The sequence below is a fragment of the Drosophila rhopaloa genome, unplaced genomic scaffold (assembly GCF_018152115.1).
Source record: "Drosophila rhopaloa isolate 14029-0021.01 unplaced genomic scaffold, ASM1815211v1 contig_2, whole genome shotgun sequence".
Taxonomy (NCBI): domain Eukaryota; kingdom Metazoa; phylum Arthropoda; class Insecta; order Diptera; family Drosophilidae; genus Drosophila; species Drosophila rhopaloa.
In genome coordinates this window covers 5,182,482-5,201,542 of record NW_025335083.1, presented here as the reverse complement: position 1 = coordinate 5,201,542, position 19,061 = coordinate 5,182,482, and the positions used below count along the sequence as shown (strand labels likewise).

Genomic DNA, 19,061 nt, shown 5'->3' with positions numbered 1-19,061 from the left:
TGATGCGGCGATGATATGGCTCGGAGAGTGTGACAGAGAGAGAGAGATGCTATGGCTGCTCCTTTCACCTCGGATTTCCCCAACCCCTTCCTCCCACCTGATTGCCCCTGCTTTTCCCATTATGGTTGTATTTTTTGTTGCGTATTTATTGTCGTCTAGCTTCAACATCGCCACATTCAGTTTCCATTCCGATTGTTGTTGTTGTTGATGATGTTGAATACATTCCATTTCCACTTTAACTTGCTCAATTCCTGCCTCTTCGTTGCGTGGCTATACCCTTTTCAAGGGTATTTAGAGCATTTCAATCACAATTATTTAACAGGAAATCCATTTTACAAAGAGCTCAGATCGTGTGTAAATAAGATGTAAAAGTTGTGTGATGATCGTTCCTAATATAACAATGTTGTAGCAAGTAAATCTACTTTTTTTTCAAAAGATTGGATAGTGTGTGCGAACTTTGCTGTTGGTAGTCAGAAGTGTAGCCAACCTGAGGTAAAAAGTCGGTTTAGATTTAATGTAAATTTAAGTCGCGGCATTAAATCACACATTAAATTACACAATCGCGGCATTACACACACAAAAAGAGCGACGAGGCTTCAACGAACATGCATGTTTTACCAGATTGAGAATACCAGTTTAAATCGTTTACTTACCCAAAAAGATCGAAAAACCACTAATACGCAGTTAGAACCAGTTGGGAATTATAATACACTCACTCGCATATCTCTGCGTACACCCCAAAAAATTTCAAAATCTAACTTTGAACATTAACTGTTCGGCCATTTATGCATGTATTTTATTCATTCTTTTTTTAAACAAAACTATGGTTTATTGTCTTCATTGACGTATAAATATTAGAAATATTCAACAGGGGGTTATATTTTATTTTTAATTTTAAACCTAACACTACGAAAAAGTGTACGCGCAAAAGTCTGCGTACAGCAGTTTTCAACTTCGAGGAATGCAGGATTGTGCGATTTCCGTTAATTTTGTTGTCGCCGATCTACTTTAGAATGTCTAAAAATAGACATTACGCAGTTAAAATGAAACTCTTTCATTATAATAACGAGCATATTGCAACATGGAACAAAAAGGCAAGGAAATTTCTGTTGAGGAGTGGAAAATAATATTAAAAGGTTTTTTGGATGGAAAATCTTATAGAGAAATTGGTGCTTTAGTTGCTAGAACCCACTCATCCATCCAAAGAGTGATAAGTAACTACAACTCGGCTGGAAGTATCTTGCCAAAGGCTCGTTCTGGCCGTCCGCCTTTACTTATAAACCGCGAGCAGAGGAATATTATCAAATCTATTCAGCTCAACCCAAGGACGACAGCTCACCAGGCAAAGCTGAAGGTCGAGGATAGATTTTCCAAAAGAGTTTCCGAAGATACTGTACGCCGGACCATAAAAAAGGCTGACTACCATAGCAGAGTCGCCCGCAAAAAACCTCTCATATCGGAAGACAATAGACAAAAGCGCCTAACCTTTACTAATGAGTATATTTCCAAACACCAAGACTTCTGGAATAAGATTATATTTCCCGACGAAACTAAATTCAGCATATTTGGAATCAAGGGAAAGGTTTTGGTATGGAGGAAAAGCGGAGAAGCCTCAAATTAAGAAAATTTGGTTGGCACAGTAAAGCAAGGAGGAAGCGGAATAATGGTGTGGGGGTGTATGGCAGCAAGTGGCGTTGGAAAATTGGCATTTATCGAGTTAATAATGGATCAGAAAATCTATATTGACATATTAAAAAACAATTTAAAAGAAAGTGCTGAAAAATTAGGGCTCGAAAGTGAATGTTGGTTCCAACAAGACAACGACCCGAAGCATACGGCGCAGAATACCAAGCTTTGGCTGCTGTATAACGTCATAATTCAGCTGCGAACACCTCCCCAAAGTCCTGATCTAAGCCCAAATGAGCATTTTTGGGATCTTCTTGAGAGGAAAATCCGAAGACACACGATAACATCTAAAAAATGCTCAAGAATGTGATTCTCGAGGAGTAGGGGAAAATTACTGCAAATGAGACAAAAAAAAAGTGGATTCCATCCCGAGACGCCTTACGGAAGTTTTGCAGAGAAAAGGATACCCTACCAGTTACTAAAAATAATATTATTTGTGTTTTAAACAGGTGTACGCAGACTTTTGCGGGTACATTTTTTGGTAGTGTTAAGTTTAAAATTAAAAATAAAATATAAAACACTGTTGAATAATTTAAAAAAAAATACGTCAATGAAGACAATAAATTATAATTATGTTTAAAAAAAAGAATGGGTTGAATATATGCATAAATGGCCGAACAGCTAGGGTTTAAAGTTAGATTTTGAAATTTTTTTGGGGTGTACGCAGAGATATGCGAGTGAGTGTACTTGAAATGTTGAGCAATCCCTTTGTGTTTTGTTGTAGAACTTGTTCTGCAAGTGCAGTAATTCAACATTTTTGAAATGGCCATATCATGCAAGTAGGCGAAGATAAACAAGAGAGAACGCTATAGTCAAGTGCCCCGACTATCAGATACCCGTTACTCAGGTAAAGGGAGTGCGAGGGAGATGGAGATAGAAACTTTGATCACGCATAACTTTTTAACGAATGGTCCGATTTGAAAAATTTCTTCTACATTTCGATAGGCATTGATAAACACAATAAAACTGCATTTTTACTTTTCCGAAATATTTAAATTTTTAAAATCGTATATAAGCGATTGTGGGCGTTAAAGGGGGCGTGGCACCTTTTTGAAACAAACTTGCGCTGCGTAGGAACTCTTAGAATCTGCATGCAAAATGCCAATCTTCTAGCTTTTATAGTTTCCGAGATCTCAGCGTTCATACGGACAGACAGACAGACGGACAGACAGACGGACAGACGGACATGGCTATAGCGACTCGGCTAGTGACCCTGATCAAGAATATATATACTTTATAGGGTCGGAAACGCTTCCTTCTAGCTGTTACATACTTTTGCACGAATACAATATACCCTTTTACTCTACGAGTAACGGGTATAAAAATGTTATAATAGGTAAAAATTTTTTCTGGATCCTTAGAAATAATATTAATATTTAGAGTATCTGAAAAGTTGTAGTGGTTAAACCAAGTTTTTCATTTTGTTTTTCCTTGTTATTTCTGTCGTTTTTTCGCGGTTAAAGTTCGCCGGCATTTGGTCTTCGGCTGGTCACACATTTCGTTGTCAACGTTTGTGGTTGTTGTCGTTGTTTGCTGTTATCCAGGCTGTGTGTCCATCAGTTGGTTAGTCGGTTGCTGTTTGCGGTGGGGATAACATAAAGGGTCAGTATTAATAGGTAGAATATTACCTACTTTAAGGATTACTCGTATGATAATGCTTCATATCAAGTATTTTTTCGTTTCTTTGAATGAAATACTTTGAGGGCCTTAAGGCTTTTCTTTTAAGAACACTATATACCACAACTTGATGAACGCCTGACGTGATAATAGAGTTTCTCATTTACATATAAAGTTAATAATGAATATTTTAACATACAATCATATTCTTTTTTTTTTTAGAATTATAAACTATTATTTATTTAAATTATAACTATCAGTAATTAGTAAAAGCCCTCTCAGATACTTATAATATTTAAAAGAAATGTACATTTTCTTATTTTTGCTATTATTTGTTTACCTTTTGTTACGTACAACATTTTGTTTTGGTCTATTTTAGACCATAAAATATTGCCTAAACCGTTTCGCAAGGTAAAATTTCCTCTTTACCGTTAACCGTTGGACGCATGCGCGCTCTTTTTCTTAGGTTATTATTCTCTTTGAACAAATTCCAAATTTCCCAAGGTTTATTTAGAATTTGGGTTTATTTTTTGTAAACTCTTTTTTTTCTAAACATATTCCTTTAAAAAATTTGCAAAACTACTTTTATTTTCGTTTTGCTTAGTGATGTAATACCAAGTTTTGTCATAAAATGTTAATTATTATTACTTATTTCAATTTTATTAAGGATATATAAAAAAAATTTTTTTTAATTATTACCATTGAAATTTAATTTTTTTTTATTAAATGGTTTTTTATTAAACTTTTTTTTAAATTCTTATATTTTTTTTGAAGTCTACATCTCCAATCTTTCGACATTTTCATTCATTAATTCTAAAAGCATACAATTTTCGGAGGGGAAGATATAAAGGCTTAGTCTAACAGGTTGCTAAGATGGCAACATGTGGAAGAGACTGCGAGTTGTAGAGCCGAACCCAAAAGTAAACGAGAGAAAATTTCCTTGCGAGAGTGTGCTTGTCCACTCTGGTTTTTAGTACACAACGTTTGCCGCCTGTAAACAGAGAGCCAATTCCTGCAGGACCTTAGCCAAAGGCCTCTGTGCGTGTGTGTGCGAAATTCAATTTGACAATTTGCCGACTCCGCTGCCGAAGCGAAAGCAGTATTTAGTATAAATCGTGCTTTCAAACGGTGCGGATGTCCTGATCAGCGGCGATATCCTTCGTGGTTCGTCCTCGTCAATTGTTAACCGTCGTCGTTTAATACCGCGTTATCGCGTCCGGGCGTTTTTTCGAGTGTGCCCCCTTAAGTAGGCAATACTTATTGTAAAACTCACATTTAACTCTGCAATTAACCCAACCGAATTACCAAGGAGCCGGACTCCTTTAATTATTTATTTTCGGTCCTTCCTCGTTCATTCGGTTAAGTGTACAATTAGGTGCGCCGAGGAAAATTCAATCAGTCAAAGTGGAAAGAAAGCTTTATGAAGAGCAGTGCGTTGTGTGTGCAATAAAGAAGGGACAGGCTCCAATGATAACAGTCGTAATCAAAACCTTCGGTTGGCCCTTGTCCTTTGTTGATTTAGCCGTGAATTCGATTTTTCACTGTGCAGCTTAAAGTTCAGCGTTGTAAATTACAGTGCAGCACCAAAGTAAGGAAACTAATAAATTAAGATTTTATAAAGAAAATGTAGTTTGCGAGTGATTTGTGTGAATGTGCGTTTTCAAGTGGTTTCTTTTAAGAAAGTTAGCAAATTCAATACTTAATTAAAATGGGGTTTCTTAGTACCAAATAAATTGGAAATTTTAATTGTTAAGAAACAAATTGGAAAATGTAAATTTTTATTTCTTAAAGGGGGTAATATGATTTCCTTTTTAATGTAGTGAATACAAAATATTTTGATATCACAGAAATATCGGGACAAGGTTTAACTCGTGAAAATATATTTATCAATTCAATTCATTCATATTCTTTCTTTAAAGAAACAGTTAGAAATTGATTTAAACAGTTAGATAATTGAAAATTAAATTTAAAAAAAAAATTAAAATTAAAACCAAAACCATAGTTAGTAATTTAGGTAATACTATGTGCCTAACAAGAAAGTGTTTGCTATGTCAAGTTTTTGATTTTCTTAGAGGCATTACAAGTTGCATTTAGTCGATTGCCACTGTAACTTCCTGCTGTGTGTCAACGTGTTAAATGCAAATGAGTTTTGTGGCTCTGTGGCTGGTTTCTGACTCGTTTTTTGGACTGTTAAGGTTTATCAATGGGCAACAACAATTACACATTGTTACGTCTTCAGATTGTGTCTTTCTCACACCCTCTGCCTGCGAATGTTTGAGTGTGTGTGCTTGCATACCGGAAATGCAAACCTTCAACAACAGCTATGGCAGTTGCCTTAACTGCCTTTCTCCTTTTTCCCCTTCCGTTTTCCCTCTCCCCCGCCTTTCGCCACAGTCGCATTCTGCGATGTGTTTGCGCGTCTGTTTTGCAATTGCAATTTCCATTTCCTGTACAGTGGTTGCTAGGCTATAGAAAACTTGTAAAAATAAAAGAACAAGTTTGGGAAATTCGATCGATTGTTAATCAACCGAAATGAAAATGGTATGGCATTCAGGTTCCATCTTACGATAAAACAATACTTATACGTATTTTTAAATCTTGAGGCTAGTTATCACCGAAAGAATTCCGCTCATATACCATAAATAAATTCCTATAAAGGTATTGTTTAAACGTGTAATTAAAATCAAATATGCTAAAAAAGGTGGCCTAAAAAAATTAAAAATCCTAGAGGAAAAAAATAACAAATGGAAACAATACGAATTGTCAAGTTTTTAAACCGAGGTTCTATAATTTTTGGTGCGAGAAATGACAGTTTATAAAAAGTAGCGATTATCCACGGTTTTTCTTGCTGGCGTTTAGTTGTATATATAAAGGATCTGATTGCAGTTGTAAGCAACAACAGCTGAGTCATAATAAATTTTTAATTTCATTTCGCCTTTGTGTATTTGCTGCTGCCTCAATTACATTACAGTCCCCGCTGCCTTTGTTAAATGCAGAGCAAGCATTGTTGTTGCTGTGGTAGTCATTTTTAAGTACTCTCGGCCGCCGCCATTTTGTGTGTTTGTGTAAATATTTAATTGATTTTTAATATGCGCAATGCATATTTGATAAGTGTTTTGATTTCTTCAGGGCAGCAGCTGGCGGCTCCTGAAAGAGAAAAACGAATATATTCGAGGGGTGTGCGATGGTGGCGAAGTGAAATTTCGTTTCGTTTTTATTGTCTGTGCATAATTTGTGAGTGTTTTTGTTATCTTTCTGGTCCAAGCAGGCAATTTAATATCAAATTTAGAAAATATTTTTCGCAAAGAATAGGTTACAAAATGGAGCTTAACGACGTGTAAACTAAAGATCTTAAAGTAGATGTGCTTTAAATTTAATTTAAATTGTTTTTTACTTTAAATTAAATTATTCTCTTCTAATTCTTTTCGACTGAATTTAGATTATTCGCCTTTAAAAATATCGAACGGATTCGTATAGTAAACACTTGACACAGGAATTCGAAACGAAATTAAACATATTCATTTTAATTGACGAAATCGGTCCAATAACTGCCAGGCAAAAATTAAGTTAAATATTGTACAACAATTTTAGGTCAATTTTGCACGCGAAAATGTGGTACTCAAGTGCGTTTAAAAATTTATTGCATAAATGTTAGACCGCAAAAATTAAATTGCCAATTGCTGGCCGCAAGCGCGGAAACAAACAATACCAGAAATCAACAAAAATGAAAATTCGTCGCAAATCACGTGCCGACGCGGTTGCCTAGCGGAAATAATCGCGAGTGCGTTTTCTTGCTGGCGTTTTTTCACGCGCCGTTCGTTGACAGCAAAAGACGGCGAGAATTTGGAAAAATGTGGAATAGATAAAAGACAAGCCCGGAAAAAGGAAACGGCGTTTTAATTGAAAAACGTGCGGGGGATTCAAAAGTCTCGCTAACCGTCCTTGACTTGCAATCTATTTACTTTAAAAATTTAAATGTTATTTTTAATGGGATAAATAGCATGTGTATTTCATTTTGATGTGTTGATTTTTTTCATTTGTGAATGCTGGTCTCTTGTTTTTTCATTTTGACCTAAGGCTAAAAATGGTTCAACAGCATTTGCATAAAGTTGTCAGGCATTTGATTTATAGCATTTAATTAAATCCTTGACATCTGGGGCTGATTTCTAATTCTAAGGTGGAGATGAGTGCGTGATGTTATGAAACGGGGGAGAGAAAAATGTATATCGGATTCCAGGCATTTGAGATTGGTTTTAGACATAATACATTTTATTTTTAACCAACGTTTTTAAAGGTTGACAATTATTACTTAATATTGACAACAATTACTTAATATTGACAACAATTTCAATAAAAAGCTACAAATTTTACAATAAATTTAATTGTTTTGGGTTGCCAAACAACAATTTATAAGTTTGTGAATTTTTTCATAATGTTGTACATTTTTATTATTAGTAAATACATTTTTTTTTAGTGATACGTTTAGAAACATTTTATACATTTATTTTCCTCTAAATTACTGTTTTAAGATACGTGCTTTTATTTTATTTTCCAGCTCTCTCTGAATTTTTAAACTCCCCTCATTTTACTTGCCCCAATATTTTACTAAATTCCTTCTGTCTCATTGTACTGCATTTAAAGATATATCTGGTGTCCATTCCCACATACAAATTCTTTCTAATCTTTTAGCTACCCCAGCAGATATTTTTCTAAAAACCTGAGTTATGAGAGTCATTTATATTCTGGATATAGTATCCCCTCCCCATTAAATTTGTACCATGCTCCAGCTAGAAATTTTCCTCCCAGTTCAGTGAACTCCCTCTATGCTCTCCTCCAAATTAATTTTCCACCCACAACAAATACCGAAACTCTTTGTGGAAATCTTGTTTACAGAAGAGCGAGGCAAACCACAAGTTTCAACTTACATTTGCCCATAATTATGCAATTACGTAACCATTTAAATAGAACATCGGACGAATTCAAAGTGAAATGAAATACGCAGACGGAAAAGCGGGAAAAGGGAAAATGGGCGAGGGAGACAGACTGCCTTTGACGTGACTTGACTGTTGCGTTGCCAGTCTGCGGTTTCACTGGAGGGAGGGAGAGAGCCGAACGCTGCCAGACTGACACCATCTCCCTTTAACCAGGACATCAGCGTCCTTCGTTACTAATTTGTTTTAGTGTGAGTCAGAAGTCCCCGCATGCATTCAAAAAGAAAAGTCAACAAAAAGCAATGAGAGTAGAAAAAACTCGATAATCCACTTTAGACATAATCACAAAAGGGAACCCATCTGGATATGATTTTCTTTCTTTATTTGTGGAAAGCAAAAATGATTAAAAAAGGATTTGTCAAAGGAAATACAAATTAAAAACTGCAGAGTTAATTTATTAGGTATCGAATGGAAGTAATTTAGTTCAATTGAAAATTAATTCACTGCAAAGCAACTTAATTATTCAAAAAACTTTTCTTCACTCGATTTTAAAAAAAAATTAAATCAAAATATATACAAATAAACACAAATACTTTTTTTAGTCATTTACATTTAGTGAAAAAAATGGACTTTACATTAAAATTACAACAATAGGTATTATTAAATTATTGAAAAATGCCATATTTGAATAGAATAGAGTAAGTCTTATGTAAAGTTTTCAAAAATTTCCTTGCTAGAAAAAACAACGGATAAGGCATAATTCGATCATTTAGTCATTTGGATTCCTTTTCAATCGGTTTTATTCACGTCGCTCTAACAGTCAATCAATATGTCCTGTTCCATCTGTTGTCCTGTTCTCCTCCGCTCCTTCATGCCCCTCCCTTCGCTGCCACGCTGGAGTATCTGCTTAGTAGTGCGCTTAACTTCACTTCCGTTTCCGCTTTGAGCGGCTTCCGTTGAGCGTTATTATCTAACTAACTAGTGGCACTCGTGCGCGTAACGTTCTTTATGTGAGCGGCCCCTACCCGCTGCTGTATCTGTATCTACGTCTATGTGTATACCCTCCCGTTGTATCTTTGCATCTGGTCTGCGGATCGTAAGTCTCTGCCAGCCACTCTCGGCGACGTCAGTGTTTGAAAAATTTAATTACAAACTCTCTGAGGCATTATTAGAGAGATAACAGGATAATAACGATGGGCAAGGACGTCGTCGGTCGGCAGCTGTGCTCCACTTTTTTTTGCCTCCTTGCTCTTTCCTTCGCCATCCTTTGTAGGCCTTCCCCCTCGTCATCTTTTTTGCATGGAAATTCTGTTTACTTTTCCTTCCGTCTGCCTTTCAATTAGTTGTTGAGACTAGACTGCACGTGACAAGCCTTTGCGCTTTTAAGCTCTTTAAACTGCTCGACACGGATTTTGATTATCGCCACAAACTTTAATTAAAGACACTGTCTTTATTTCATTATGATTTTTTATTGCCAGCTGCATTAATTATGAATTTAAATGTGAAAAATATGCCACTGGTTGTGGGTCATCAAGTATGCATTTAATTGGCAATCATATTTCAATTAATTGCTTATCAACAAAATGTGTTCAATACCAAAAACAATCTACAAATATGGAATGGATTGTTTTCAAAGCATTTCATGTGAAATTTTATAGTTTTAATTATTATGAGCGGGAGGTACGGATTATGAATACAAAGTATTTATATTATAACAATATAACCCTAAAAATAAAATTAGTCCTCAACATCATTTATTTCTTACTTCTTAAAATATGGCACTGTTCATCTATGCAGTTTGACAATTTAAGCTAAAGATTTTGTATAAATCTTTAGTTATTATAAATATTTTTTCGTTTTTCAATGTTTGTAACTACTTTTTAAAATGTTTTAATCCATTATAATTTTTTTTATAAACCTTTTTGTGCAGGGTATTACACAATGCATAATAATCATAAAACACGTTGAACGCACACAGCTTTATAAAAACATTTATTACTAACATCAGTATGAATTAACTTGCCCTGCATTAAGTATACGCACAGTGAACCATTAATCCATTGGCAACAATCAAAAGCTTTATTTGGGCTCCCTGTGAAAAAGTATGCCATAACAGGGCTCAGTTTTTTTTTGTTTTTGTTAACCGCGTTCACTAATTGCCCCCGTTTTGTGATGCAAAAACAACAAAATAAAAAAAATATTGTTTTCTATAAAAATTAATTCGCTTGTTAAATATTTTGTTTTGTTCGTCTCCAATAATTGAATCGAAAGCGAAAGGCAGAGGGAATCCATTTCAATTTATAGTTAATTAATAAATGGCAATGAATAAAAGCTCACTCAATGCAAATGAAAACATTTTTATTCAACTTTTGTGCATTCGAGGCTAAGCCTGTAAATTGTTTAACAATAATCGATGTAAAAACATTCTGTAGCAACAGCTGCCGAAACGCTGCATTCAGGTTAAGCTCTTGTTATAAAAATGAAAATAAAATGAATCGGTAACTACTCTGCACTCGAAATTGGCCGAGAAATATATATATTTTTTTGGGAATTTTCTGACTGCGAATCGATTAAAAATTAAACATTGAAGGGGCTATGAATAGAAATTCGTTAAGATCCCTCAAAACCCATTAGCTGCGCAGCCAAACCCAAATTACATTACTTCCCTGAAAACCACCCATGTAATTAACTTATTATGCACAACAAATCGCAGCAGCTAAGCTGTTATAAAAACAGAAGTGGATTTCCCTTGACTTAAAAAACAATATGTAAAAAAGGTAAGCCAGCGAAAACAAAAAGGAGGCAAGAAAAACAAGACACAAAAAGTTAAACAGAAAGTAAAAGACAAAGGAAAACAAAATGAGAGAAAGATGAGGCTCTCTCCTACTAATTGTTTAAGTATTAGCTAAACTCCGTGGCATTAAGTCAACTTCGGGGTACGGAAGAAATTTAATTAAAAAAGTTATATCGGTCAGAATTTAAAAATTCATTTCGAAATTGTTTTACTTACCAGCCAATGGAAAATAACTTTGTGTACTATGAAAACTGTTTGACCAGCTGGCACCAATGAATGAGGAAAGGGAAAATTGCCCCGCAACTGTATATGAAAGCGGGATATATAGCTGTGACCGACAGTAAACAAATTAGCTCCCGTTCGCAGGCATAAAGGAAATGTATTGAATATATGCCAACGTCAGCTGACGCCTCGAAAACAACAACAAAAGATTCAGAAAACTCAACCGCAATGCAAAGCATAAAAAATTCAGTGAAAATCGCCAGTAAATTGTGCAACATCTGAGCCAAATAAATAACGGTAACAATGTGGGCTTGAAACGAAACGAAACTGATGGTGGAATCCAATTCCCTGGAAAATTGGAAAGCCGAAATTGGGTATAGACATCGACAAATCCTGTGCTTTTATATGATTGGGATGATATTTATAAAAACCACACTTAGTTAATTTCTATTTTCTCTAGTTTGTATTTTGTTTTAATACATATTTGTATACTTATATATACTTAACATTGGTATATTGCAAGATATACTTTTTTGCAAAGATTACAATTTAGTATTTGTTAATGAAATTATTTTTCGATTTGTATTTCTTAGCTGGTATTTTAATTTGTTCAGTCCCATTTCTAAATTCGGTTGGAATTATGTTAGAATAGTTTTTTGTAGCGCCCCGGAATATGTTCTCTTCTGGCCATATGGTGCGTATGCGTGATAATTTAAAGTACTAAAACATGACCAAAATAACGTAGCATACTTTGTTGTGTTGTTAGGAGTCCCTGTCGAAAAAAAAACAAAACCTCTAGATACACTGACCGTGTTTTAAAAATGTGTCTTTTTTGGGTAAAAACTATTTCACTCGGCTGTTTTTAGTTTTCGTGCCCTAGACCTTTACAGCAAACTGGTTTTGTTTTTGTATATTCATATCGGAGAATTGATAATGACTTTAATTCAATAAACACGAAACCTAATATTGCTTTTTAGGTTAATATTCGAAAAATATTTTTTACTGAGATTACCAAATTGTTTTTCTCTGCAGATTAAAATACATTTTATGTTTTTAATTACCAACTCCTTGCCCATAGAATAACTTTAGAAACATTTTCTAAGTGATTTATAGCTTCCCTTAAGGAAAAACCGTCTTGCAGTTCCCCTGACTCTCTAAAACCATTTTGATCCCAATTTTTTATAAGCATTAACATAATCTTTATGGCCTCTACTCACATTCCTTCCCCTTTTTTATGTTTGTGTGCGGCCAATTAAACCCGGCCATATAAATAAAAATAAACAATTTCAGCAAACAAAAAAAGCAGAGAAAGGAGCTCACAAAATTTGAACATAAAATGAGCAATTTCCATGAAAATGTTAAGAAAAATGTGGCAAACATTTATTGTTGGCGAAAAAAGGAGAATGAAGAGCATATGGGGCATAATTTAGAGGAGGAAAAAGGAGAGAGATATCATTTAAGTGCCGCCTTTGTTATGCACAGAGAAAAAAAATTGCGTAAAATATATATTCTCTTGCCACCACCACTTCTCTCCCCGTTTAGCACTCGGAAACAAGAGTAAACACATGTCTGCTGAAGCGCATCAAATAACAGAAAGGACGCAGGACTCAAACACACTCACAAAAGGCCACTAAAATATTATATCTAATAAACCAAAAAAGTCTGGGGGCGAGGAACGAGATGAGAAATACATAAAAGAGAGAACAATAACAAAAGACATCAATCATAAGTCAGTGGGAACACGTCTACATAATCTTCCTCCCCCAACTTTTTGTGTGTTTATGTATATTTCTAGGGAAGCGGTGAAAAATTGTTCCCAACCAAATGTCCATTGACATTGAAGTTTATTTGTATTTCGCCCGTGGAACATCTTTTTCCACCTCCGACTCTTCAATCTCAGCTTGTTTCTCTGGCGGCATATGTTCATTAAATTTATTAAATTACGGGCACACGCAACACACGAGATGGAGAATATATATATATATTCGTAGACCCCCTCCATATGGTCATGGCAGATGTTCAGACATTGAGAGCATTTAATAAAGACATGAACTGGGGACACATGGTGAAAGCTGTTGCTAAAGATGTGCGCTAATTGGGCTGGGAGAAAATTGGGTGGGGAAATGGCCTCTAACTAAACTTTATTGAATTAGTTGTCAGGAGAAACAGCAGCAGCTCCATTATAAAAAAAGTAAACTGAAAAACAAACAAGCAATCAGACAAGGAACAACAGTTTTAATGAAGTCGAATTTAATTAGATCGGAAAAAAAGTGACAACAATTGAAACAACCCGAAAGAAATTAAATATTGTAAAATATATCAATTTATTAATAAATAACTATTTTTGATAGCTTTCAGCGAAACAAGTCACAAATACAGCAGCTTAATTGTGAAGAACAGGCCAAGCTTATAAAAGAGTTAGTAGTTTCCAATTTGAAATACGCAATACGTTTCTCGTTCCCACTTAATTGTTAATATTTGCGAAATAAATGCCGCGATGGCCATAAACTCAAATCTGAACGTAAAAACGACGGAAATTTAATCTCTGTCTCTGTCTGTCGGCTGTAGGAGGCATAAAAATGTCCTTGACATAAAGATGTTAGCAGCGTATCTCGCTTTCGCTCCTTACCACTCCTAACTCCCCAAAAGCAGGAGACTTTATTAAGACATTTTACGCTGAACTTTATATATATATATATATATATATATAAAAGTAGAGAAGCAACAACGAGTCGCGTAGACTGGCGGCAATAAAGCCAAGCCAAAACACAGCTGAGTTTCATGCAGAAATTGTGAGATTTATGACAGAAAACATCCACCCACCCAACCACCCATGGTTTTTCCATAAAAGAGAGAGAGAGAAAGGGATGGGAAAAGCGGAGCGGAGAGAGATAGCAAGCAACAAGGTGACTGCCGCAAGTGCGGTTTAACTGCCAAGCCAGATCCCAGATCCAGTCCCCGTAACCAGAGCAAACAAAAAACATTTGCCGACTTTCGGGCGTCTGGCGCGGTACAACGTCGGCTTATGTTTGTGCCGGGCCATAATTGGGCCAAGTTCCCAGGGCCACACCCCCTACGCCTCCTGCAGCCTGAATTTCAGTTGAATTTGTGGAGGTGAAATCACGGAAAATGTTTCAATTTGATTGCAAAAAGTGAAAGGCACTACTGCATTCGATTCTGGATCGAAAAACCAAAATTAAACAAAGTATTCTGTAAATGTAAACTAATGGCGTTTTCATTTATTTATACTTTTCACTTAAATATATATATTATGAGGTGATTTTTTAGAAGGAGTCTGATGTAGGCATTTGCTTCTTACTTTTTACATTATTAGTGTTGCATCCGATTTGTTGCTCAATCTATAAATCTTAAATTATTAAAACAAAGCTCTGTTTTTAAATTTAAATTGATTTAATCGGATCAACAAAACAAACATCAAAACGTTTTTAAATTTCCTAAACAACTTCCTCAATTAAAAATGGATGGAATTTCAAAGTACTGAAACCTAAATATCCTTCCCACGTATTTTAAAATCGATATAATTTCCCATACCCTTTTTGCAAATAACAATTTGTTTCACGCCGCGTAGCAAAAATCATAAAAAGTGTCTGCAAACCAAACAAACGTTCGCCACTTCCGGCGAGGATGAACTGAGCATTTCTGACAGCGAATATATGTATGAAAATATGTATGGAATATTCTACCATAAATTAAATTCATTTGGTAAAATGCATAAAATATAAATCAAACCTGGGAGAGGGAAAATGCGTATAGGGAAGCCTAAACAATGCCTGTCTGTCTGTCAAGTGCACTCAGCGCTCGCCGTCGACAAAAATTAAATGGTCAAAAATATATAGGAAATTAATAAAATATTTAAAATGCAAAGAGACACGAGGAAAACAGAACAACAGGACAATACAATTTCAGCAAACAATTATAAGCATATTAAACTATTAGGATTTGCATTAGTGTGTGTAAGTGGGTGTGGTGTGTGCACTGAGTGCGTGTATTTGTGTTGGTTAGTGGGGGTTAAAAATCTGGCGCAACTTTATTATGTAGGCGCAAAATTTGCATATCAAAGCTGCTAATAGAGAGACACGGACAGGCCAAACAAATGAGTGTGCGAGTGTGTGTGTGTGTGTGTGGAAATTCACACACATGCACGCATGTGTGTGTGAGTTCATTGTAATGCGTCCTGGCCCATGCGTGTGTCTGTGCCATAAATGTGTTATTTATGAGCCATATTAACAAGCGACAAACGACGGCGACGTGGGCAACGACAACATAACTCATACGCACTGTGTTCTGAGGCACATTTATTGTATTCAATTATTGATGTAGTTCAGTTTAGCGAGTGCAGATTGGTCCAGCTTTAATCTACCGCTTGTTGTAAAATATATTTATATATTGCAGATAACTATTAAAGTCTTTGAGTTGAGCACAGCCTCGTGAATTATTCATGAAAATAAATAGGAAATTAATATTTAATGCTAAATGAACGGCGTGCATAAAATCACTGAAACTTAAATTCCCTCTTAATTATTTAACTCGCCAAAAGGGATTTAAAATAAAATGTACCAAAAATTGTATTTTTAATAGGGCATCTGCTTAATGGACGAATGATTGGAATTTTCTTTTAATGGTATTTTTAAATGAAAAATTCCAATTTTAAATATAAAATTGAGTAATAATCATTTAATCTTATAATTTTTTCTCAAAACATTTTTTAATTGTTTGCAAAAAAAAATGATATTTAGTTTAAATTGCTTAACAGATTTCCTTTATCAGTAACTATTTAAAATAATCAATTTACCCTTGACATTAAATCTCTACAAATCACCGTTAAATCTTAAAATTAAATTAGGCACACCAAACAAACAAACCTTAAAACAAATCTGCACATTTACACAAACCTAATTCAATTTTACAGTTTTGCCATGAAAAACAGAACCCTTTTTTGATATTGGTTAAATAAACAGAAAAAGGAAAAATTGCTGATAATATTTTTGTTTACGGTCAGACACAAAGGTGAATCACAGATAGAGATGCCTTCAGACAGGGGAGGGTCCAGTGACTGGTCAAAGTCACCGGACACCTGCAGATTGTGTGTAAAACAAAGCAAAACCTTTTTTGATAAGCGTGCGACGGGTTGACACAAGAAAGCAAACAAAAATCGAAAAGGGAAAAATACCGCGCAAGCAAAAAGGATTCTAGCTGTATTTTTTGCACGTCCATTTGGTCTTTTTGGTGATTTTGGCCACATTGTCTATTACACACGAATTAACATGAAGCCCAAAAATAAACAATCGACAGGGCGAGGAACTGGAATTCCCAACCCAAGCTATATAACCCATTCAATCCGTATCTGTGTCTGCAGCATCCACTCTATGAATATCCTCCACAACATGTCAACAGCTTTGTGTGCACCTATTTTCCCTCCTCTCGATATCTTTCGTTTATTTTTTTGATTTCTTTATACCGGTTTTGCGTATTTTGGTTTGTTTTTGTGTATTTTATGTGCGAATGCTGCACCCAATATTTATTTGACAAAAACCTATGGCAGACCCGATAAGCACATCAGATGCACACACATCCAGCAAAAGATTTAAATGCAGCGCTGTAAATCGAATACTGAGGAAAACCTGTGCTTTTGTGCAGAATATTTTCCATTTTAAATGCCGTCACTGGGTGGAAATATGAGCGAGGAAACATTTCGCAGACTTGCCTTTGTAGTTGAAGATGGAACTAAAAGTATTTTACAGTTTCTGTTATATTTTTTGTCACTTTAAATTTTTAAATATTTATATTGCTTCAAGCTTTGACTCCCTATGGGAATGGCATAAGAATAAATAAAACATTTTACACAATGTTTTGATATTTGTTCTCATACTTTCTTATCTTTTTATTGGCTTATGAAAACTAAAGCTATTTGCTTAATAAATATTGTGAGTTTCAAAAGCTTTGGTTTCGACTTCTAAAGCTTATTAAATTGATTGATTTTTAAATGTACTTGCCAATTATTTTGTAGTGCAATTCCACTGGAACATATGCTCACATTTACATTACTTAAAAAGTGTGGAAAAATAGGGCATATATTTTTAAGAAGATATTCGTTTAGCTTCTCGATCTGTTAATATTTTCGCCCTGTTTCTGACCATGCAATGGTCTGTCAACTGCTTAACTGTTTAATACATCACAATTCAGCCAGAAATGGCTAACGAACTGCATGACAATGTCAAATTTCGAAAGCAACAAACAATAAATTTTCACGAAAATTGACAACATCAAATTGATGGGTCGCAACCATATTTGAAGGGACACATACAAACAGAGGATGGAAAACAAACGAACCCAGTTGAAGATAAGAATAAAAAAACGGGAGCATCGCGTGTCAGGGAAGATTATGATAGGATATATTATACAACGAGAGCAAACAACAAGAGCAGGAAGTCGGGCAAACAGAACCGAACGTCGCACAATTTGAGTGACATGTCAGCACAGAACGGCGAAAAGCAAAAAAAAAATCGTTGCTGGAAACGGGAAACTGAAAAAATATATTTATTTATGAATTTTTATCAACAACGACAATACAATATTGTCAAAGTTTATTGCATTTATCAATGTATAATATTCATACATATTTTTTGCCGCCATTCTCAAGGGAGTCGGGGAAACTCTCCGAGTAATTAGTCCAGTTGAGGAGTTTTCCGAACCGAAGCGAGGCGAAAGCCAGACAAGTGTCATTTATGTGGCCCATGCCCTTAATGTCTGGCTTCTGGTTTTACCAGCAACCACTATGCCAGAGCAGAATGCAAATCACTGCGGAGCAATTAAACAGGACCAAAGTCGTCTAGCCGTGCAAAATGGTTTTAGGGCTCCTTTCGCTTAATTTGTTATTTAAAGCACTCAGCTAGTCTGATTTTATGATGTTATCCTTAAAAGCAATATCTAGTCAAAAGATAATACAAATTTGAGTTAGATCGCCGTGTGCCTCGAAGCTGTCTTACTGGTTTTTCTTAAGAGTATAATTCATCATTGAGACGTTCTGTTCAAATTCTGCAGATAGTTAAGCGACCAAGAGAATTATTGTTTTTATTTTTTTTTTTATTTAAATGGGTGTGCTCAAAATAATTCAATGGAAATTAATTATTTTCAAAGGCCACTTATTACAATACATCCAATTATTGTACGAAATGAAAGTCCTGCGCATTTTAAAAATACTCACCCGACTAATTAAAGCTGACGCAATCCAGAGATAAGAACAAAGTCGACTGTTTCCTCGTTAACGAGTATTATTTTTCCCCGACCACAACTCCCCGCAACAAGGCTTCACATAAAAATCAAGGGAATTGGCTCATGTTACGCTTTAATTAGTATTTAATTACTCAATAATGCAAACCACGCGTCGTATGAGCAATATAATTTATTTCGTAGCCCCCGAGGAGGAGGAGAGGGGGGGAGGAAAGCCGTATAAATTAATAAAACATCAACGGGACGCCATTAATTTGATTTCGTACAAATATTTTTTGCGTGAGCAGTTGGTCAGAAGTTAAACGATCCTAACCTCTCCCGTTGAGAAAACACGCAACTGTGGAAAAGGCAGTTTCCCCCGTTTCGCAACATGCCAAAAGTCGTAAAAACACAAATCTCGTTGCCAAAGTCGAAAAAGCAAACGCAACACAAATTGATTTGGACATTCTTCCTTTGCGGCTCAAGAACGGTCAAAAAGGAACGAAAATTTAGTTGTTTCAGCGTTGAAATAAATGGAATTTCTCGAATTAATTAGCAAATGGTGAAGGCAGTTAAATGAG

The 19,061-nt window shown here is 35.2% G+C and overlaps 1 protein-coding gene across 1 annotated transcript in view; it reads left to right on the top strand.

Annotated features, from left to right (window-relative positions):
• LOC108050592 (CUGBP Elav-like family member 2) overlaps positions 1 to 19,061 on the top strand; it is a 121,852-nt gene that overhangs the window by 13,576 nt on the left and 89,215 nt on the right.